Source organism: Spermophilus citellus (assembly GCF_964194105.1).
Source record: "Spermophilus citellus genome assembly, chromosome: 10".
NCBI lineage: Eukaryota > Metazoa > Chordata > Mammalia > Rodentia > Sciuridae > Spermophilus > Spermophilus citellus.
In genome coordinates this window covers 124,865,825-124,891,006 of record NC_138197.1, presented here as the reverse complement: position 1 = coordinate 124,891,006, position 25,182 = coordinate 124,865,825, and positions in this window count along the sequence as shown.

The window sequence follows — 25,182 nt, the reverse complement described above, 5'->3', positions numbered from 1 at the left end:
AAGATTGAACCAACCCAGGACCCTGAGGGCTGGCCCTGATGTGGGCCCAACTGCTGACTTCAGGCAAATTGTTTTTACTTCAATAGCCCTGTTTCCTCATCTGGAAAATGGAGGAAATAGGATATGCTTTCCGCTTCCTTCACACCAGTGTCTTTCTGATAAAAGACTGAGTTATGCAGAACGCCATGTCTCAGTTGCCATGGGAACAGCCCAAGTGTGAATGACTGGCATCTGCAAATTCATTCATTCACTCACCCATTCATTCATCTGTGAGACCGAGTACTCTGGAGTGAGAAGGGGTCTTGGAGGCCTCTTCCATCAGCTCCCCTGAGGCAGGAATCCCACCCCCTGGGTTTTAGCCTTTGTGCAAATATCTCTAATCGTATCTAAATGCTGACCTTGCAGAGACATCCTTTCTATTGTTAAAAAATGAAAAGTTATCAATGGAGAAAGTCATCTTTCCATTTCTGCTGTTCTTATTTTGTTTATTTTAAACATGAGTGTTGATGGACCACTCCATGTGTGCAAGGTGCTGGAGACAACTTAGGTAGCCATAGACGTGGCCCTCGAGGAGCCTCTAATGTAATGGAAGATACTAGGACAAACATTCCTTACGATCTACGCAGCAAACTACACACACACACACACACACACACACACACACACACACACAGGAGCCCCGTGGAGGGTCCAGCAGATAAATGCCAGAGGAAGTCAGAGGAACTGGTATGAGCTGAATGCCTAAGAAGACCTGCAGGAGGTGAGGTGGAATTTCAATGAAGTCTGGAAAGAAGAATAAGATTTCAAGAGACAGAGAAGAGGACATGGGGGTGAGGAGTTGGGGGGCAATGGGGGCCAAGTGCAGTGGAAGTAATGCAGAGGCTGAACCTTTTGTCCTCTGGAATTATCCCTGCAGAATGAGGATAACCAGATTCCATGCTCTCTTCAGGTTTAAAGTGAGAGAGCAAGCTGCACTGCCTTGTTGGGGAAGAGCATGGAGTGGCAGCTCCAGGGGCTGTGGAGTTTGGTGAAATGCAATGTTCCTGGTGGTTAAAATCTGGAAACTAGAAGCCACATTGGCTGGGCAAGGCCCTGATTTTATCTTGTGGCCCAGTACAAATTCCTTACCACCTCAGTTATGGTTTGGATCTGGAATGTCTCCCCATGATATGTTGGGCCCTAAAACATGTCAAAAGGCCCATGTGTTAAAGGTTTGTTCCCAGAGTGGTATTATTGGAAGGTGGTGGAAACTTTGAGGTAGGGCTAGTGAGAGGGTTCATTGGTTTAGTTCATATGAACTCAAAGGCAACTGTGGGACCCTGGTCTCTTCCTCTGTCTCTTTTGCATCCCAACCATGAGGGGAAAGACCTTTCTTCATCATCTACTCCTGCGATGATATGCTGCTTTACCATAGGTCCAAAAGCAATTGGACTTGACTATGAACTAGAACCTCCAAAATTGTGATCCGAATAAACCTTTTCTAAGTTGATTGTTTTGGGTATTTTGTTACAGTGATACAAGACTGACTCATACACTCTCTATGCCTTGTTTTTTTTCATCTGTAAATTGGAGTCCATACTGGCACCCCACTCAAACGAGCTGTTAGGATACAGTGAGACACATACACAGGTAAAGTGCTGAGCACAGGTTGAGGCACATATTGGGTAGGTAGTGACCGTGCTCTGGTATTGTTGTGGGTACTTTTCTTGTTTTACTCTCACCTTCAGAAATGCGGAACCACTGATCTACTGTAAGCTTCACATTAGCACATTTTTCCTTGTCAGTCAAAACCATTTATCTTACTAAGATCCAAACTGGCAGTTAGATTGTGGTTTTCTGATTGCTCTTGATCCTTCTCTGGTAGGAGATGGTAATAAACCAAGGAATGGCAAAGACACCTTTTAGTTAAAGGAAAGAGGAAGGAATCAACAGATCAGTGGGAGAAATGTGGGTGTATATTTCAGCTCTGCCACAGATCCTGAGTGAGTACCCTACCCTCCCTAGTCCCAATTTTGCCACCTACCAAGTAAGAGTCTCTGACCTGGTGGTCACTAGGGTCCAGCTCCTTCTGTATCCCAGTGAGTCAGGCTGCAACCCCTGCCCATGTGTCCATCTCTGAATCTTTGTGGCTTTTCTGCTTATGATTATTAAATGATGGCTTGTGTTTATCTATCACTTTTCACACTTCATGAGACTTTCCCATTGATACCTCACCTGCACCTCATCACAGCCCCATGGGGTGACCAGGCAGCTGCCTTTTCTCCTTTGAGATAATGGACAAGGAACCCAGAGAAGGGAGGCAGGCACCTGAGGTCCCAGAACTACTGTGCCTCTTGACTTGGCTTCCCATCCCTAGTTGGGCTTCATCCCAGGGAATCTTTAAAAAAATGCCATTTCATAATGTCTATTCTATTCTGCAGAATAGAATAGACAATATGATTGCTGTATGTATATAGGTGACTCTATGACCAGTGTGATTCTGCAATCTGTACAATCAGAAAAATGACAATTTACCCAATTGATTCAATTGTATGAATTGCCAAGATCATTGTAATGTCATGTGTAGCTAATACAAAAAAAGAACTGAAAAAAAATGCCATTTCAAAAATTGACAATTGTTTTCTTTTTCCAAGTGAAATAATCTATTTAATTTCTCCTCTAATAACCATCTTTGTCCTTAATCCCACTGAACCTTGTTCACGGCAGCTGGCAAAATTTCAGGTTGCTTGCAGTGCAAATATTAATTTGACTAATGAGACTTGAAAACTATCCGATCACATTTTCCTGTTATTACCACAAAATAGAAATTAAAGAAACACGCAAAGAAGGCAATAACCAAGTCGTATCAGCTATTTGATCTTAAAGAAAATCTCCATGAAGGCTAAGACCACTGGGCGGGTTAAATAGGTATGACGCCTCTCTGAGCTGGCTGATTGGAAACACACCTGAACACTGAAATAGTGATTCTTGAAAATGTAGGGTTTAAAGGTAAGAGTTCTTTTTTTTATTTCCATCATCATTGGTTATTTTTACTTCTTCATTATTTTTGCATTACAATTCTTATTACATGTATATAGCACAATTTTTCACATCTCTGTATATAAAGTAAGTTGACACCAATTCGTGTCTTCATACAGGTACCTTGGATAATGATGTCCATTACATTCCACCATCCTTGCTAATCCCCTGCCCCCTCCCTTTCCCTCATACCTGTCTTCCATATCTAGAGTTCATCTATTCCTCCCATGCTCTCCCTCCCTACCCCACTATGAATCAGATTCCTTATATCAAAGAAAACATTCGGCATTTGTTTTTTTTTTGGGATTGGCTAACTTCACTCAGCATTATCTTCTCTAACTCCATCCATTTGCAAATGCCATGATTTTATTCTCTTTTATTGCTGAGTAATATTCCATTGTGTATATATGCCCATTTTTTTAATCCATTCATCCACTGAAGGTCATCTAGGTTGGTTCCACAGTTTAGCTATTGTGAATTGTGCTGCTATAAACATTGATGTGGCTGTGTCCCTGTAGTATGCTCTTTTTAAGTCCTTTGGGTATAGACCGAGGAGAGGGATAGCTGGGTCAGATGGTGGTTCCAGTCCCAATTTTCCAAGGTATCTCCATACTGCTTTCCATGTTGGCTGTATCAATTTGCAGTCCCACCAGCAATGTATGAGTGTGCCTTTTTCCCCACATCCTCGCTAACACTTATTGTTGTTTGTCTTCATAATAGCTGCCATTCTGACTGGAGTGAGATGATATCTTAGAGTAGTTTTGATTTGCATTTAAGATAAGAGTTCTGGAAGATGTGGGCTAGGCTTTGTGTTATGTCTTTGTCAGTTGCCTGATTGGTGATGTAGAAGAGGTCATTTAACCTTCCTGAGCCTTGATTTTATTATCATTACCTACTTTGCATTTATTATCTACCTTGCAGGGTTGGGTTGAAGATTGAATAAGAAGACAATTAGGACAGCATAGCTTTTAAAATGCTTGGGGATACTATGAACTCAGAAAGATCAGCTGCCATTTATATTAGTCTAGGACCTGTGAGCCCAAAAGTGTAGCATGTGCTTGTTCAGGTCCCTGGGACAGCCACATCCCAGCCCAGATCCCCGGCTGGCTCCTGACCTACACATCTAGCTGTCTATTCAACATCTCTTCCTCAAAGTCTTACAGCTCCATTGATCTAAACAGATCCAAAGGAAACTCATGATCTTGCTCCCACCTGGCTCACATGGCGTCCTCCCGGTTGCAGTCAATGGGGGATTACTCTTCATCCAGTTACTCAGCCCAAACCCTGATAATGAGAACAATCCCAGACCTTTGCCTCTCCCAGGGCTGCTTAACTGGATTCTGTTAATCCTGCCTCCCGATATCTCTCAACTCGATTCTCTTCTCCATCTGTGGCTACCTCACTAGCTTAGCAATCACTGTCTCATTTTTCTAAAGAAGACATACAGATGGCCAACAGGTATGTGGAAAGGCCCACCATGTCCTTAATTGCCAGGAAGATACAAGGTAAAACCACAGTGAGCTATGGCCTCACACCTGTGAGGATGGCTCTACAAAAAAATAAATGAGTAAATAAGAAAAGAGAAGAAAGAAAGAGGAAGACAGGTAACCAGGCTGCTGAGGAAAGGGAGCCTCTGCACACTGTGAACAGGGATGTAGATTGGTGCACCCATTATGGAAAACAACATGGCGGCTCCTCAAAAGATTAAACATACAACCGACATGTGACTTGGTATATACACAAAGGAAATGGAATAAGCTCCTCATGGACATAGCTATGGTCCTCCATCAGAGCAGCAATAGCCAAGGCTTGTAGAAAACCTAAATTAACATAGAATAAAGAAATTATGAGGGGTGTGTGTGTACATACAGTGGAATATTCTTCAACCTCAGAAAAGAAGGATCGTTGATGAACCTGAGGGATATTAGGTGCAGTAAAGCAAGCCAGACCCGTAAAGGAAGACACCATGTTTTCCTCACCTGTACAGGGAATCCAAGGGAGAGATAAATACACAGAAACAGAGGGTAGAATGGTGGTTTCCAGGAGCAAGGAGGGTGTGGAAATGGGGAGAAATAGGCCAAAGATTCAACCTGCATCTACACAGGGTGGGTCTAGAGACCTAACACACCTTGGTACATGAGGACTGGAGTTCATAATATAATGTTGTATGCTGAACAGGTAAGAGAGTAGATTTTAAGTGCTCTTATCACAAAAAAACAAAACAGGTAGCCGTTGAAGGTTAATTTGCTTAGCTTTAGTAATAATTTCACTAGGTATATGCACAGCAGAACAGCCTGCCGTACACCTTAAGTACATAGAATTAAAAAGGGATTAAAAAAGAAACCAAGGAAACAGAAGGAAAAAATTATGGTGTCTCATGTGACATTCTGTTATTCTTTCCTGTGTCTTTCTAATTAGTTTTTCACAGTCAGCCAGCTGGGATTCTGAAGTCCCAGGGTATTCATTGGTGCCCTTGAAATGCCCCCAGCACACGCTGGCAGATTTCGACCACACTCCTATAGTTTCCCAACTCACCCACCTCACCTCTTGCCCCTCCTTGGTTACAATGGCTCTGGGTGGTTATGTTTGTTTTGTCATTTAAAAAATTAATAGACTTTTGATGTTTTAGAAAAGTTCTACATTTGCAGGAAAATTGCACATATAGTACAGAGAGTTCAGTACGCCCCTCCATGTGCAGTTTTCCCTATCATTAACATTCCCTATCTTGCATTACAAATTTGTTGAAATTAATGAACCGACATCAATACATTATTATTAACTAGAGTCCATATTTTACATTAAGGTTGTACAGTTTTATGGGTTTGACAAATGTACAGAGTTGTGTATTCACCATTTCAATGTCATCCAAAATAGTTTCCTACAATAAACTGCTCTAGAATTCCTGGTTTTCAGCTAGTCCTTCCTCCCCCAACTCTAGGAACCATGAATTTTTTTTGCAGATATTTAATTCCTTATACAACATAATAGTGATACATGAGTAACAGAAAAATAATTTGGTGTCATGTTTTTATATTATAAAATAAATAATAATAAATAATACCACTTTATTAATATGATTCTTTGACTGTAAGATTTTTCTAACTTGTTTTGCTGCAAAACCATTTTATGGTTAACAATATTTCCACATCTTGGATTTATTTTCAATTGTTATATTTGGAAACAACATCTATTGCTCTTAGCAAAGGCAAGAGTACAAATAATTTTTTGTTATTTTTAATTTTGAGAGGAATCTTTTTGGTGATGTGCCTATTAGTGGAACTGCTGGAGTTTTTTTATAAGTTGTGTGACAATATTGGGATAAATTCCTGATATAATACTTCAAAATTTTATGCATCTAAAGATTATGATTCATGGATCATTTTTTCTTAGTTTTCTATGATCATGATTATTGTACATATTTATGGGATACAATTTTATGTTTTAATATGTGTGTATACATTTTATAATGATTAAATCAGTATAATCAGCCTTTAATTTTTTTGTGTGTAGGGTGAGAACATCCAAGATCCTCCCTTCTAGCGATTTGCTATAGAATGGACTATTACTAGCTATTGTCACCCTGCATGGATTCCAGAGCTTATTCCTTCTTTCTAGCTGACCACCTGTTTTCCATTACCACCTCCTGCTCCTCTCCCCACCCTCTGGTGACCACTGTTCTATCCTCAACTGCTATGAGATCAACTCTTTTTTGATTCCACATGTGAGATCAGGATACTTGTCTTTCTGTGCCTGGTTTATTTCATTCAACAGAATGTCCTCGAGGCTCATCTAAGCTGTTACAGAATATCATCCTTTTATGACTCGTGGGTGTGCGTGTGTGTGTGTGTGTGTGTGTGTGTGTGTGTGTGTGATTTTTTTTTATGTGTTCATCCCCTGAATATTTAGGTCGATTATTAATATTTGAATATTTAGGTCGATTCCTATCTTGGCTATTATGAATAATGCTGCAGTAAACATCGGCTTGCCTCTGTGGTTCTTCTTTTTCCAGAATGGACCCATACACCATATACCTCCACAGATGAGTTTCTTTAATTTAGCAATATGCACTTAAAGCTTCCTCCACGTGTTTGGTAGCTTGATAGCTCATTTCTTTTTATTGCTGAATATTGCATTATATGTATGTACCACAGTTGGTTTATTCATTCACCTTTTAAAGGACTCTTGGTTGCTTCTAGTTTTAGGAAAAAAAGAAAGCTGCCTGAAGCATTTGCATGTAGTTTTCTGTGCAGATATAAGTATTCACGAGTTTTGGGTAAATACCCAGGTGTGTGATTGCTGGGTTGTGAGGGAAGACTGTGTGGAACATTGTCAGAGACTCTCACGTCAAAGGGTCCCAAGTAACTGTACCATTTTGTGCTCTTGCCCACAGTGAGTGACAGTTATTGTTGTTCTAACCTTTGCAGCATTTGGTTTGTCCGTGATTGGAGTTGGAATCATTCTGCTAGGTGTGCGGAGGGCGGGGGTGAGGATGGGGTCTTGTTTTAATTTTCCATTCTCTAATGACACGGAATGTGAAGCATCTCTTCATATGCTTGGGAGGCATTTGTGTATCTTTTCAATGAGAAATCTGTCTAGATCTTTTGATGACTTTTTAAAAGCTGGTTGTATTTTCATATCACTGGAGTTTTAAGAGTTCCTTGTAAATTAATTTTTTTTTTTTACTATTTGGAATATAGTATTTTATTACATTTTTTCAAAATAGGGTTAATATCTTTATGAGATGATATTTGATGTAGCATTTTTTTCTTATACCTGTGGCATATGGTAGATCTATTTTCAGCTTTTTTGTTTTGTTATCATGGGGCTGGAGATCAAATCCAGGGCTTTGTGCATGCTTGGCAGGACTCTAAAACTGAATTACATCCCCAGCCCTATTTTTATTTAATTAATTTATTTTACAGCAGACTGCATTTTGACATATTGTACACAAACAGAGCACACTTTGTGCATTTTTAACACAGTGCCTTTATCAGATATGCATTTTGTAGATATTTCCTCATTGTGGCTTGCCTTTCTAATCTCTCTCTTTAACACCAGGATACACCTTGACATGATCCTTAAAGCATGGAACCCAGGATGCTCCAACTCAGTCCCCAGACTTCCTCCACCCCCACCCTGCACCGTTCCCCTCCCTCCACTCCTCCAATCCCTCTTCAATCCATTTACAGTTTCCTCTTTTTTTTTAATTAGTATCCTGTGGATACACCCAATGCTGGGCCCCCAAGGCCACCCCCATGGGCGCACATGCAGAAGTTCAGTCAGATTCATTCTACTCTGTCTTTTGGTCTCTTAACAGTACTTTTCCTAAGTAAAAATCTTCAGCTCTCACTAGGGGCAAGTTGTCCAGTTTTTATTTCATGGATCTTCCTATTGGCATTGTATCTAGAAAGTCATCTTCAAATCCCAGTTCATCTGGAATTTCCCTGGGCTTGTCTTCTAGAATTTTTATGGTTTTGCATTTTACATTTAGGTCTGTGATCCATTTTGATCTGCTTTGGTGACAGGAGCGATATCTATGTCTAAATTCACGTACATTGTCTCTCTCTCTCTCTTCCTTCCTTCTGCTCTTTCCTCCTCCATCCCTCTTTTCTTCTTCTTCTCTCTCTCTCTTTCCTCTTTCCTTCCTTCCTTTCTTCTTCCTGTTGTTGAGTTGTTCCACCTCCTTTGGGGAAGACCCTCCTTCTCCATTGACTTCCCTCCCTTCTTTGTCTCCACGGTTGAGGATCTGCATGGCTCTGTTCCTGGGCTCTCTCTTCTGTTCCAGTGCTGTGTCTGTCCTTCCACCAACACCGCCGAGTCCTGATGATTGTAGGTATGTGGGAAGACTCCACGTCCACTGGTGACAGTCCTCTGAAATTGTTTTTCTTTCTCAGGGTTTTAATTTTTTCGACACCTCTGGTGCTCACCTGCCATCCTGGAAGGTGACTTCTAAGGGGTCTTTGGCAAGCCTCACCAGGGTAAGAGCGGTGGGCAAGCCTCACCAGGGTAAGAGGGAAACTTCAGGTAGGTCTGCTCACCGCCCACCAGCCAGGAAGCCCTGTTTTGCCTCATGACCCCAAGGTGTCTAAGTGTTCTGTCCTCTGATGGCTGGATGGGGGCAGTTTTCAGGGGGATGTGGCTCCTGGCCAGACTGTCCCACAAGCGGGGAGAGTGCCCGGATGTGCAGATGGCTCATCTTTTGATTCCCCTTCCTCATTTGGGCTTCACACTCATCTTTCCATTAAAGAATAAGTGATCACTCCATATTCCGGAGTCTCTGGTGAGAACTGGTCACTCTTGTTGTGTATCCACGCCAGGGGGCTCTAGAGTCCCCCAGGGTCCTCCTGCTCTTTCTGTTTGAGTGGCAGCATCACATTGAGGGTGTCAATACCGGCAGCTCAGCCACGCAGCTCAGCTGGAGAGGAAGATGTCAGTTCTGTCTGGGGGCGCGCCCAGCACCTCCCTAGACCTCCCTAGGTGGGGCCTTCACTGTCCCTTGAGCAGGGCAAGGAGCTAGGAGACCTACCTAAGGTGGTCTCTTCTCAGAGCGAGGGTGGAAACTGCAGTCACACTCTGCAGGAAGCCCACAGTTCTCCCCAAACCTGAGTCTTCTCTGCCACAGGCTGGTTGGGATGATGGAGATGAGGATTAAAGCATCCAGTCTCTTATCTTTTAGTAAAATCTGAGAAAGGAAACCTGGCAATTTCTAGACGGTGAGCATTCTTTGATCCTATTATTATTATTATTTTTTTTCTTTTTCTTTTTTTTTATTGGTTGTTCACAACATTACAAAGCTCTTGACATATCATATTTCATACATTAGATTGAAGTGGGTTATGAACTCCCAATTTTTACCCCAAATGCAGATTGCAGAATCACGTCGGTTACACATCCACAATTTTACATAATGCCCTATTAGTAATTGTTGTATTCTGCTACCTTTCCTATCCCCTACTATCCCCCCTCCCCTCCCCTCCCAACTTCTCTCTCTACCCCATCTTATTTTTAACTTTGAGCCTCTTATTAAATATTAAGACCACAGAGAAACTGCTGATAAATAGCCAGTTACTGCAAACCCACTCAGCTGAGCCTCTTCCTCGAAACCCTGAAGTTTCTTGCTCTAACTTAGCAAGGGCTCCCCAAGGCAGGCCCTGAACTCAGCCTCTTCCAGCCCATTCTTCTCAAGCCACGGCTTCCATGCTGGCCCTGTACTCCTCCGAGCTCTGTCCCTGCCACCTGGGATACTCTTCCTTCAGACTGTGACACGACTCCCATCACTTCATGTTCAGTCACATGCATGCTCCTTGCTTCTGCACAGAGGTCCATCTCCTAGCTCCTCATCCTTAATTGAACGCTGTTCACTACCTTCTCAGCCTAAAATTGAAAATGCAAGCTCCACAAGGGCAGGAACATCATGTCACATCCCTCTGGGTCTCCAGTTCCAGAATAGTGCCTGGCCCACCAGAGGTGAGTATTTGTTGAATAGTGACTTCGCTGGTTACCGTGGCAATGGTGATCAAAGGCTTGCCCTGAGTATATCCTTAGTTATCACTTCTGTATTTTACCTCTAGTATGTCGCGAGTCATTTGACAGACATCGATACTGTCAGAGTGTCAAATGACCCAACACGGAGCTGAGCGCACACAGAGATGTTTAGGACAGGTGGGTCTTGATTGGACCTTTCTGCTATGTTGTCCCCGAGTTTGGCAGTTTATACTTACCAGGGTAGGGTAAAATTTAAATATCATTCATTTTCAGCAATTGTGGAGTACTGTCCCTCTCCTGATAAGGGCTAAAAACAACTTCAGTTCAGTGAATTTTGTTAATATAGTTGCAAAAGAGAATTCTCATGTAAAAAATATTCACAAAAGTTAATATAAACCAATGAAGTACTTAATAATAAAGATAATCTAGGACCCAACTCCAAATTTGGAAGTAGAAAGTAGGCAGAGAAATGTTCAGGAGCAGGCACGCTGTGTCTTCATGGTAGAGAGAACTCAAGGCCTCATTCCTCACATTAATAATGAGGAAAATAGACTTAGAGATATTTTAAAGTGTACAAGTGACTGAACATTGAAGACACACTCTTGTCCTGTCCTTCAAATTCCACTAGAGGAAAAGCGTCCTGCAGATGCGAACAGAATGGAAGAAAACTCCTTAGCAGACAGGACTTAAGGCACCTCCAAGGAGGAAGTGGCCACCCACACAGCAAAAGGCAGGACTTGAAAAAACACTTAAATTAACTTCTCAAAGGAGAATATGCAAGAACCAGAAAGGACAGGTGGTTCCAAATTTCAGCATAAAAAAGCAAAATCTCTCTGTAAAAGAAAAAAAAAAAAAAGAAAAAGCGGAAAAGAAATGCAATTTCTTAGCTCAAACGTGGAAAATGTTTGCAAAGTCCTAGAAATTATAAAACCAATTCTTGGTTTTCATGTTTCAGGATCAGCCTCCAGGCAAAGCATGGGAGATATGAATGGGGCTTAAAATTTAAATATCATTCATTTTGCAATAGAAGAGGAAAGTAAGATTAAAAAAAAATGTTGGCAGTTACCAGGGGAAGAAGGAAGGATCAAAGGAGGCTAAGAGCACCCGGTGCTAAAGAAAGTGAAGACATTAACATGTTATCCAGAATTTAAAAGCAACCAATGAGAAGTTACGATATTTTTTCATGTCTATTTCATTGATGTGCGTATTCATAACACTCTCTTTCCTCTCAAAAGTGTCCTGGTTGGATAACAGATTATATAGCAACTCTCCTAGTGGGAGAAGTAATGATGGACAGATAGATTAATAGATAAGCACATCCATTAATTAGGTCTAAAATCGTATGTATCAAGAAAAGGCAGGGGAAGGCTGGTTTGTGGTTCTGTGGGGCTGGTGACCAGAGGAAAATGCTGGAAGAATTTGAAGTCATTCCTCCTATAAAGCTAAATCCACAGGATGGGGGCCTTGTCTTCTCCAGCAGTCTATCCCCAGCACGGGGAGGGATGCCAGGCATAGAGGAGGCTTTAGGTAAATAGTTGTTGATGAATAGTGGGAAGGTGTGTCTGCCGGCAGAGGGCACACGGAGGACAGTCCTACACGGATGGTCACAGTGCTTCTGGGTATGATGGGTGTGACTTCCCGAACAGAAGAGGCCTAGCAGAAATTGCATCTCCTTCTTTGAAATGCCAAAATGCACAATTCTGTGTTTTGTTTTGTGTGCTGTTACCTTGTTTTTTTTTTGGTCTTTTTAATCCTTTTTTTTTTTTTTTATACTTTTTTAGTAATTGTTTTTTACAGGGCTGAGGACCGAACCCAGGGCCTTACGCATACTAGGCAAGCGCTCTGCCACTGAGCTAAATCCCCAACCCCCTGTGTTTTGTTTTGGAGGGGATGTCACGGCTCACCCTGACCACAGGACCCCCGCAAATGGCCGAACGCAGGTCCCTGTGTGTCCACTCTCAGGAGCCCAGGTGTGTCCACGGGGCCTCCAGTACACGGAGCGCCTTTTGCCCATCCTGCCTGAGTCACACTGTGCCTTGGATGTAACGGCTTCATGTAACAGTCTATGGGGTTTCTAGATTCCAGATTTCCCCAGACTCCATTATGACGGAGGGTGGAAAAGTTAATCCAGCCCTGAAGCTGAGCTGTAAGTACATATCACTGCTGTTGCACGTAACCATGAACCCTTTCTGCCCCCTTTTCCTGATTGGGTTAGAAAAGAACACATTTGCCAAGTCGCTGGCCACAGAGCATGTGTCTGAGGCTACATTATCTGCTCTAGCAAAAGTGCCACGTCCTGCAACTGCAATTAGGCTGAATAATACTCGCCTGAGGTTGTGGAAGTCCCCAGCCATTCCCCAGGCTCCATCTGGTTCCAGCCAGACTGGCAAATTAAATAAAGTTATGATAAGGCCCATCACCTCTGTATCCTCTAGATCTTTGAAAATGTCACTAGTCTCTCATCCCCCCCCGTCCTCCGCAGACCGAGTGCCAGTTCTCGTTTATGATCTTAGCTGGTGGAGGCAGCTTCCGGAGTTTGCATGTCTGTGTCTTGCTGTAAGGGCTCCTGCTATACTGGCCAACAACTCAACTCTGGGGTCTCGCCAACTATCAATCGTTAATCCAATTATACATTCAGGGAAAATGACCTCTGGGTGGGTCTGCTGACCCCGTGGAACCACCAGGTTGGATTGTGTCCAGGACTCCATTTATTACCCAACCCTCACATGCCTCTGTTCTAATAGAGGAGCCACCATGATACTTCAATTCTGTAGGAATCAGTGACAGTTCAGACCATGTGTCCCATCGTCCTTGAAATGTGTAGGTATTTTCTTTGGTTGTACTTCATTATGCTGCTATAATAGAACACCTGAGGCTGGGTAATTTATAAAGAACAGAGGTTTATTTTGAGTCACACTTCTGGAGCCTGGATAGTTCAAGGGCATCGGACCAGCACTGCTGAGCTGTTGGGGGTAGGGGGGTCCTGTGTAGCTTCAACTCAAGGTGGAAGGAGGGAAGGCAAGAAGGGCATGTGGAAAAGATGAAACCCAAGGGGAGACTCACTTCACAACAACCCACCCTGGAGGTCACTAGTGCAGTGCCACAGTCTGAGAACTTTGTTCTTGAGACCCGTGTACCTCTAAAGGTCCCACCCCTGGCACTGCCACAGGGGAATTGAATTTCAACAAGAGTCAAACTGTATTCATGCTGTGGCACCCTTCCTCCAGGGGACATTCTGTAGAGAAGATTCCACTCTCCTTTGGGCTAGCTCTGGAGGAACTGCTGAAGCATATATTGACGTGGTGTGACAGGGTCATTGCCCTGGGGACCTGGTGGCTTTAACAGTCAGTGGATTTAAAAAACATTGTTCTAATTAGTTACACATGACTGTAGAAGGCAGTTTGTCTCATCATACATACATGGAGTATCACTCCTCATTCTTCTGGCTGCACATGATGTAGAATCCCACCAGTCATGTGATCATATATTCATTCTACCACCCTTCCTGCCCTCATAACCCCTCCCCTCCCTTCACTCCCCTCTGTCCAATCCAAATCCTCTGTCCAATTCTTCCCTACGGCCCGCCCCCACTTTTATTGTGAATTAGCATCAGCATATCAGAGAAAACATTCAGCCTTTGGTGTTTTGGGGATTGGCTTATTTCACTTAGCATGATATTCTCCAGCTCCATCCATTTACCTGCAAATGCCATAATTTCATTCTTCTTTAAGCCTGAGTAATATTCAATTGTACATATATGCCACATTTTCTTTATCCATTCATCTGTTGAAGGGCACCTAGGTTGGTTCCAAAGTTTACCTATTGTGAGTTGAGCTGTTATAAACATTGATGTGGCTGTGTTACTATAATATGCTGATTTTAAGTCCTTTGGGTATAAACCAAAGAATGAGATAGCTGGGTCAAATGGTGGTTCCATTCCAAGTTTTCCAAGGAATCTCTATTCAGCTTTCCAGATTGGTTGCACCAATTTGCAGTTCCACCAGTAAGGTAGGAGTGTACCTTTTTTCCTCACATCCTTGCCAACATTTATTGTTACTTGTATTTTTGATAATTGCCATTCTGACTGGAGTGAGATAAAATCTTAGTTTTGATTTGCATTTCTCCAATTGTTAGAGATGTTGAACATTTTTCCATATATTTGTTGATTGATTATATTTCTTCCTCCGTAAAGTGTCTGTTCATTTTCTTAACCCATTCATTGATATATATATATTTTGTGTGTGTGTATTAAATTTTTTGAGTTCTTTATATATCCGGAGATTAATGCTCTATCTGGGGCACATGTAGTATAGATTTTCTCCCAATCTGTAGGCTCTCTCTTTACGTTATTAATTACTTCCTTTGCTGAGAAGAAGATTTTAGTTTGAATCCATATAATTTATTGATTCTTTATTTAAAAATTTTATTTATTTATTTTTGTGTGGTGCTGAGGCTTGATCCCAGTACTTTGTACATGCTAGGCAGGTGTTCTATCACTGAGCTACAGCTCCAGACCCCGTTTATTGATTCTTGATTTTACTTCTTGTGCTTTAGGAGTCTTGTTTAAGAAGTCAGTTCCTAAGCACATATGGTGAAGATTTAAGCTTACATTTTCTTCTATTAGGCACAGGGTCTCTGTTCTAGTGCCTAAGTCTTTGATCCACTTTGAGTTGAGTTTTGTGCAGGGTAAGAGAGAGGGGTTTAGTTTCATTTTGTTACATATGGATTTCCAGTTTTCCCAGCACCATTTGTTGAAGAGGCTATCTTTTCTCTAATGTGTGTTTTTGGTGTCTTTGTCTAGTATGAGATAACTTTATTGATGTGGGTTTGTCTCTGTGTCCTCTATTCTGTACCATTGGTCTGTGTGTTTGTTTTGGTGCCAATACCATGACGTTTTTGTTACTGTGGCTCTGTAGTATAGTTTAACGTCTGATATTGTGATGCCTCCTACTTTGCTCTTCTTGCTAAGGATTGCTTTAGTTATTCTGGGTCTCCTATTTTCCCAAATAAATTTTATGATTTCTTTTTCTAGCAATTAGACAAAAGAAATTAATTAAAGGGGTACAAATAGGAAAAGAAGAACTCAAACTATCACTATTTGCTGACGACAACATGAGTCTATATTTGGAAGATCCTAAAAGTTTCACCAGAAAACTCTGAAACTTGTAAATGAATACAGTAAAGTAGCAAGATATAAAATCAACACCCATAAATCAAACCCATGCTTATACATCAGCGATGAATCCACTGAGAGAGAAATTAGAAAAACTACCCCATTCACAATAGCCTCAAAAAATAAAACAATATTTGGGAATAAATCTAACAAAAGAGATGAAAGACCCTCTACAGTGAAAACTACAAAAGAAAGAAACTGAAGAAGACCTTAGAAGATGGAAAGATTTCCCAGTTCTTGGACAGGCAGAATTAATATTGTCAAAATGGCCACACTAACAAAAGTGTTAGACAGATTTAAGGCAATTCCTATTAAAATCCCAATGACAATCTGCATAGAATCAGTCTGTGGATTTTAGGTGGGAAAATTTCCTCTGATTTGGAAACACAAGAGGCTGTGATGGTTTTTTACAGTTGATATGACCATCCCCAGCCTCCTCTTCATTCCTTCTCCCTCCCTTTTACGACAAATGTTGTCACAAGTGCCATGACTGCCCGTCCCTCTGGTTTCTTTTCCATTCCTGTTATCCATTGTCCGGGCTTTCTCTCTTTTCTCGACATTGACATCTCCAGGGAGTTTTTCTCAGTTTGGTTAGACTTTTCAATAGATTGACTTTTGGCTTTTTTCCTAATGATTTGTTTTGTATTTCATAAATTTCTGTCATGTTATTTTTTTCTTTATCATTTCTCAGGTTTGAACATGCTCTTTGGAGAGGAAATATAGGTAGTTTGTTCTCAGATTTTTTCCCCTAATAGATACATTTAGAGAGGTTTGAGAGTCCCTCTAGGTATGGAAATTATTTTCATTCATCAGTTCAAAATATTTTCTAATTTCCGTTGTGATTTCTTCTTTGACTCAAGGGTTTTCTACCGGACACTGCTTAACTCCCAGTCACATGAAGATCTTTCCAGTTGTGTCATTTTGCCAGTGTCTAGCTCATTTCCACTGTGGCCCAGGAATGTATTTGTATGGTTCACTCGGTTATAATTTGTTGGGACTTGCTTTATGGTCCAGCATATTGTCCAGTCTTGGGTAATTTTTTTTTTACTTTATGCCTTGGAAACATGTGCAGTCTGTAGTTCTAAAAACATGTTTTATATTTCTTATTATTTGTAAAATTAAATAACCATGTATTACTTTAGAAAATGGGGTGATGGGCATTTAAAAGTCAGAGTTTTTTTTGTTGTTGTTGTTGCAAAATCTTTTAAAAATGTTATAGGGGTATTATAGTTACCCATAGCTCTGGGAATCGCTTGGACGTAACCATAAGCATGGAGAACAATCTGTTCCACCTCAACATGTGTCTCTTTCCTTTCTCCCTTCCTCTCCTCCTCTCCTCTAATAACTTCCTTCTATTTATTTATAGATATTTTTCCCCTGAAAGTTTATAGCTCTGAGTTCTTACACTTTAAATACAGGAAGATATCAAATAAATAATCTAGTGTCTATTCTTAAACAGCTTGCCATGGCTCTCACGTCACAATTTGGAAAATGGGTTAATGAAAGAAACATTCATGCAACCAACATTCATTTTCTATTTTATTTATTCCACTCACCACCCCCCCCACCCTATTACTAATCTCCATCTTGTCATGGAGTGAACATTCAGTGGGTTGCACCCCATACTGCCCTAGATCTTCACTCTGACCTTCCTCGTCTACTCTCCCTGACCCTGCTCTGTGTCCTGGGCATCTGGCAGGTACGGACACACCACCAGCTTCTCTTCCTTCTGGTTTCTAGTTGGCATTTAGCAATGGGGAGTCCCCGCAGGAGACGAGAAAGAGGGAGCAGAATGAGGGTGGGTTATTTTTCTTCCCTGTTCCCTTCCTGGAGGTTCGACACAGGATCCTGTCTGTCTGTCCTTGGTTGCAGATCAGGGCTCCCCTCAGGGCAGTCTCCTCCCTGTGACTTGGTTCTTTCAGGATCCAGAAGTCGTTTCCTCCTCCCTTTCAGACTTCCGCTCTCTGGACCTTTTCCATGGTTGTCTAGAGGGTCCATCATTATTCTCATAACCCATCAAACATCACCTTGGTCTGTTACAAGGTGACATGATTCTAAGTGCTATGATTAGCAGGAAATAGCAAGTACTTCCAGACCTGGACCTACAAGTTCATGTCAGAAGGTAGAAGCGGAATCCTGTTAAATTTCACGTGCCTGTCATGTTGATGAAACTCTCGGGTACAGTGGCCCTGTGCTTCTAAGCATCGCGCCATTCAAATCAGAGACAGGTTGCTGTGCTTCACATGAACCACCACAAAGAAAGGTGCACAGCGCTCCTCCGTGGGCCTTTTTGTGTTTTTCAGGCTGTGTACCTCAGCATTGGACGTGCTCCTGTGGACCCACTTATTGAATAACTCATTATGATGATGGTCGAATGAAGCTCAGAGCAAAATAAGGCTCTGTATGAAGCAGGGTTTGGTGCAGTGTGAGGGAAGCTTTGCAGTGGCACAGCCTCTCTGAAGGCATGGAGGTGTTCATGGAGGTGATTTGGGGTCTCTGCACTATGGAATTTGCTCTTCAGTATTGGTCTGACTGTGCCAATGCAGAGTGCCTAACTTTTCAAGATCAGACACCAACTCCAAGCTCTGGTTATGACAGCATTGCAGAGGAGCCCAGGGTCTATCTGTTAAAATAATATTGTACCCCTCTCTTTCTAGACAGGATGACCCCTTGTTTTAACCTGACTAGGCACACATTGCAAGTGTAGATTTGCCTTCCCTTGCTCAAATGGCTCCGTTAGTGTTAGCATTCTTGGTCCAAAACTAAATAATGATGTTTGCCTACCAGGGCAACAGACCGCCACCTTCTCTGACCAAGGCCCTTATTTATAGCAAAGGAAGTGTAGTCGTGGACCTAGAGCCCAAATCCTCACCCATTTTGCTGGTTTCTCCGCTACTCAGAAGCAACTGGCTTTGATAGAACAATGGAATGATGATTAATGCCTCATTTGTGGCATTACCTGGGAGCCACATCCTGGGTGGGAGAGTACTATCCTACAGAATGTGAAAAAAAAATCCCTGAAACTGGTGCTAAATCACAGAGCCAGGGAGCATCAGTCCAGGTAGGAATGAGAGGGGACCCATACACCCCTGTATGTAATAATCCACTGGGAAAACCTTGCTTCTTGACCTGGTCTGGGTGACTTTAGGTTTGGGGGGCTTGGAGGTCCTGGTATACCAGGAGCGGAGTCTCCACCTCATATAGTCAGAGTTCTCATGAACTCTCTCTCTCTCTGTCTGACCTATTTGGACTTGTTATGGTGAAAAACTAGCCAGAAGAGCAGAGTCTCTCTACTGGCCAGCAAGATTGACCTCAATTGCCATGGGAAATTGAATTTCTGCCACACCATAAGTCATGTTTAGGATCCAAGGTATTTGTTGAGGTGCCTCTTAGTTTTCCCTTGCCCAATAATCTTGATCAATGGAAAACGGCAGCCTTGCAATAAATCAGACCGCTTGAGACTCAAATCCTGTTGAATGAAAGTTTGGTCAGGATTGCCTTATCGGTAGAATGTAAAAGGAACAGGTGGACAGTTGTGGAAGAGGGCTGCTCTGATCACCAGAGCCGACCTACAGCCAGTGCAGAGGCTGCAGGGAGGGAGGGAGGGAGGTTCTAAGGCAATAAATTATTTCTCTTGGTCACCTGGTCCCACTAACATTAAAATATCAAGTGGAAGCCAGTCAGCACCGCTGTGCAGTGGTATGGTAGTAGGCAGGGTTTGTGTACCTCATGAGTTGAGTTAAAACCAAACAAAACAACAAACTTTCCATCAGTCAGAGAAGAGTAGCTGCTGAGGTTCAAAGACAGAGGACTGATGTTTTTCAGTGCAATATACAAGCACCGTGCTCTTTGCTGGAGATTCAAAAGTTAACGAAAATAGTTCCTCTCAGCAACCTGAGAATTTGGAAAATAAGAAAAGAGAGATTTACTAATAATCCCAAGACCCTGCCAATTTAGTGTTTTTCTTTCATTTCTCTAAAACAAGTTGAATAGTTTATTTAGCCCCCTGAGGGCAAATGTTACCCGTGGTTTTCTCCATAGTCCTGAATGTCCCATTTGATCTCTCCCAATCTGTTCCATTTTCCTGTTTCCTACCTCGAGAGGTGGATATGTGTTTGGATGACATCAGCAGGTGTCCTTGTCTCCACCTTTACCAATTTAGGATCCCAGGAAGCTATTGGAGAGAACAGGGACAATGGTACCAGAGTATTTACCCTCTATTTGTGGTAACCTTGGGGTGACTGCGCCTTCTGGGTGAAGTTCCCATGCAACTTTCCTTCCAAGTCCTGAAAGAGCTGGAGACAGCTATTCTTTCCCTAGCTCCAGGGTGCGGCAGCATATTAAAGTGTTCTACATTCTGTTCCCTTTTTGTAAATAATATCTTTCCTAAACCTTTATCAAATTATTCTAATTTGAGTTTATTTTCTTTTCAACACTGGATAATATGCTCATTGACACAGTGTAAAGCATGGATGAATGTATCAAAATTGACTCAATTTCTTATTTGTATTAGTGCTGTATTTTAAATGATGTTGCAGTGAAACTTTGGCTAGTGCTCTCTCCTGTTCTCCTCCAGTTCTTTTTTGTTTATCTGTCATGCTAGTAGTTGAATCTAAGGGTGTTCTTCCACTGAGTTGTACTCCCAGTCCTTTTATTTTTTTTGCTTAGGGCTTTGCTAAGTTGCTAAGGCTGCCTCAGGCTCCTGAGTATGGTGCACCCAATTTTCTTCCCACACTTAACATTCAAAAACACCTTTACCTTAGATTCTGAAGATTGGAACTGCAGCCCCTATATTTTAGTCAACTTTTTTGCTGCTGTGACTAAAAGACCTGACCAAAACAATTTTAGAGGAGGAAAAGTTTATTTGGGGGCCCACAGTTACAGAGGACTCTGTCCATAGACAGTCGGCTCCATTCCTTAGAGCTGGAGATGAGGCAGAACATCTTGGTAGAAGAGTGTGGTGGAGGGAAGCAGCTCACATGATGATCAGAAAGGAGACAGAAGGTAGGGGGGAGAGGGAGGGAGGACTCCACTCTCCAGATACAAACTATATACTCCCAAGGCATGCCCCCTGGGACCCACCTCCTCCAAGCCACACCCCACCTGCCTTCAGTTACCCCTGTTAATCCCACCAGGGGATTAATTCACTGATTGGGTTAAGACTCTAAACCCCAATCATTTCACCTCTGAATATTCTTGCATATTTATCTACACATGAGCTTTTGGGGGACGCCTCAAATTCTAAACCCACAACATTATCTGAATTTTTTTCAAGTGCTTCCTATGAATCATTAAAATGTTTTGTAAAAGTAACACGCAAATGCATAGTATTCCTTGCAGTAGATAAATGTAATAGTTTCTCTACTTTTATCCGTGTTGAATATGTTTTATTTTAAAACAGCCTTTTGGACCAAGTCTCTGCTTTTAAAAAGACATTCTTTATTTTTAAAATTTACCATCCTCTAAATTACTAGTAAGCTTAGATCTTTTGCTCCATGTTTGTTTTACCAGGGATAATTTCTTAGTGTGAATTCTCTGTCTCTTTGCCCATTTATTGATCCTGCGTTCCCCGTTCTTTTATGTTATTGATATGAGCCATTTACAAAAAAAGTTAACATTTTGTTAATCCTTGATGCAATTATTATTTTAAATATGGCTTTAAACTACTACCACCGACAGAACAGGCCCAGGGGCCCGCGAAGGGGCAGAGCTGCCCCCGCGCCTGCAAGATAGACAGACCTGCGACCCACCGGCAGAACAGGACCAGCGACCCGCCAGTGTGGTAGACACATCGCCCCGGTTGGGGGAGGGGCAGAGCCACTGCTCGCCTGCAAGGTAGGCGGATCTGCGACCATCAGCAGAACAGGCCCAGTGGCCTGCCGAGGGGCAGAGCCGCTCCCCCGCGCCTGCAAGGTAGGCGGAACTGCGACCACCAGCAGAACAGGACCAGCGACCCGCCAGCGTGGTAGACACATTGCCGCCCCCCCCCCCCCGCGCCTGCAAGGTAGGCGGACCTGCGACCCCGCAGAACAGGCCCAGCAACCTGCGGAGGGCCAGAGCTGCCCCCCGCGCCTGCAAGGTAGGCAGACCTGTGACCCACCAGCAGAACAGGTCCAGCGGCCCGCCAGCGTGGTAGACACATTGCCCTGTTTGGGGGAGGGGCAGAGCTGCCGCTCACGCCTGCAAGGTAGACAGACCTACGACCAACTGGCAGAACAGGCCCAGCAGCCCGCGCCTGCAAAGTAGGCAGAACTGCGACCCACTGGCAGAACAGGCCCAGCGGCCTGCTGAGGGGCAGAGCCGCTGCCTGCGCCTGCAAGGTAGGCGGACCTGCTACCGACTGGCAGAACAGGCCCAGCGGCCTGCTGGCGTGGTAGGCACATTGCCTGAATTGGAGGAGGGGCAGAGCCGCCACCCGCGCCTTCGAGGGAGACTTTGCAACTATACAAGAGCAATATAAATATATAGGGGGAAAATTCAATAACACAACAGTTTCACCAAGCAGAAAGAAACATGAACAGTATGAAAAGACAAGGAAAGAAAGGACCACAAGCAATGCAGGTCAACTCAATGTTAGAAGAGGTAATATCTGCAGCAGATGGAATATCAGATAAAGAATTCAAGATATACATACTTCAGATGATCTGGAGTCTCAAGGAAGACATTAGACAGCAAAATCAGACAATGAAAGATCACTTCAACAATGAATTACATAAACAAATCCAAGAAGCAAAAGATCAACTATACAGGGAGACAGAGGTTATAAAAAACAAACAAACAGAAATCCTAGAAATGCAGGAAGCAATAAACCAACTTAAAAACTCAATTGAGAATACTACCAGCAGAGTAGAACACTTAGAAGATAGAACATCAGACAATGAAGACAAAGTATTTCAACTTGAAAAGAACATAGACAGCTCAGCAAGACTGTTAAGAAACCATGAGCAGAACATCCAAGAAATATGGGATAACATAAAGAGTCATTGGGATACAGGAAGGTATAGAGGTCCAAACCAAAGGAATGAGCAATCTATTCAATGAAATAATACGAGAAAACTTCCCAGACTTGAAGAATGAGACAGAATCCCAAATCCTAGAAGCCTACAGGACGCCGAATGTGCAAAATCATAAGAGATCCACACCTAGACACATTATAATGAAGATGCTCAACATACAGAATAAGGAGAGAATTTTAAAAGCTACAAGAGAAAGGAAGCAGATTACATTTAGGGGTAAACCAATCAGGATAACAGCTGATCTTTCAACACAGACTCTGAAAACTAGAAGATCCTGGAATAACATATTTCAAACACTGAAAGAAAATGGGTTCCAACCAAGAATTGTGTATCCAGCGAAATTAAGCTTCAGGATGGAAGATGAAATTAAAACCTTCCAAGATAAACAAAAGTTAAAAGAATTTGCAGCTAGAAAACCATCTCTCCAAAAAATCCTCGGCAAAACATTACAGGAAGAGGAAATGGAAAATAATAATGAAAACCAACAGTGGGAGGTAGTACAGTAAAGGGGGGGAAAATAATCAAAGAGGAAAACAAACCATATTCAGTAACATAAATAAACAAATATGGCTGGAAGAACAACCCATATCTCAATAATAACCCTAAATGTTAATGGCTTAAACTCACCAATTAAGAGACACAGGCTAGCAGAATGGATCATAAAACAAGACCCAACAATATGCTGCCTACAGGAGACACATTTGATAGGAAAAGACATACATAGACTGTAGGTGAAAGGTTGGGAAAAATCATATCACTCATATGGACTTCGGAAACAAGCAGGAGTGTCCATACTCATATCAAATAAAATAGATTTCAAGCCAAAGTTAATCAAAAGGGATAAAGAGGGACACTACATACTGCTCAAGGGAACCATACACCAACAAGATATAACAATCATAAATATATATGCCCCAAACACTGGTGCAGCTATGTTCATCAAACAAACTCTTCTCAAGTTCAAGAGTCTAATAGACTACCATACAATAATCATGGGAGACTTCAACACACCTCTCTCACCACTGGACAGATCTTCCAAACAAAAGTTGAATAAGGAAACTATAGAACTCAATAACACAATTAATAACCTAGACTTAATTGACATATATAGAATATACCACGCAACATCAAGCAGTTACACTTTTTTCTCAGCAGCACATGGATCCTTCTCAAAAATAGATCATATATTATGTCACAGGGAAACTCTTAGACAATATAAAGGAGTAGAGATAATACCATGCATCTTATCTGATCATAATGGAATGAAACTGAAAATCAACGATAAAAGAAGGAAGGAAAAATCATGCATCACTTGGAGAATGAACAATAGGTTACTGAATGATCAATTGGTTATAGAAGACATCAAGGAGGAAATTAAAAAATTCTTAGAGATAAATGAAAACACAGACACAACATACCAGAATCTATGGGACACATTGAAAGCAGTTCTAAGAGGAAAATTCATTGCTTGGAGTTCATTCCTTAAAAAAAGAAAAAAACAACAAATAAATGATCTCATACTTCATCTAAAAATCCTAGAAAAAGAAGAGCAAAACAACAAAAGAAGTAGAAGGCAAGAAATAATTAAAATCAGAGCTGAAATTAATGAAATTGAAACAAAAGAAACAATTGAAAAAATTGATAAAACTAAAAGTTGGTTCTTTGAAAAAATAAATAAAATCGACAGACCCTTAGCCATGCTGACAAAGAGAAGAAGAGAGAGAACTCAAATTACTAGCATACAGGATGAAAAAGGCAATATCACAACAGACACTACAGAAATACAGAAGATAATCAGAAATTATTTTGAATCCTTATACTCCAATAAAATAGAAGATAGTGAATGCATCGATAAATTTCTTAAGTCATATGATCTGCCCAGATTGAGTCAGGAGGATATAGACAACCTAAACACACCAATATCAATTGAGGAAATAGAAGAAACCATCAAAAGACTACCAACAAAGAAAAGCCCAGGACCGGATGGGTATACAGCAGAGTTTTACAAAACCTTTAAAGAGGAACTAATACCAATACTTTTCAAGCTATTCCAGGAAATAGAAAAAGAGGGAGAACTTCCAAATTCATTCTACGAGGCCAACATCACCCTGATTCCTAAACCAGATAAAGACACTTCAAAGAAAGAAAACTACAGACCAATATCTCTAATGAACCTAGATGCAAAAAGCCTCAATAAAATTTTGGCAAATCGAATACAAAAACATATCAAAAAAATTGTGCACCATGATCAAGTAGGATTCATCCCTGGGATGCAAGGCTGGTTCAATATACGGAAATCAATAAATGTTATTCACCACATCAATAGACTTAAAAATAAGAACCATATGATCATCTCGATAGATGCAGAAAAAGCATTTGACAAAGTACAGCATCCCTTTATGTTCAAAACTCTAGAAAAGCTAGGGATAACAGGAACATACCTCAATATTGTAAAAGCAATCTATGCTAAGCCTCAGGCTAGCATCATTC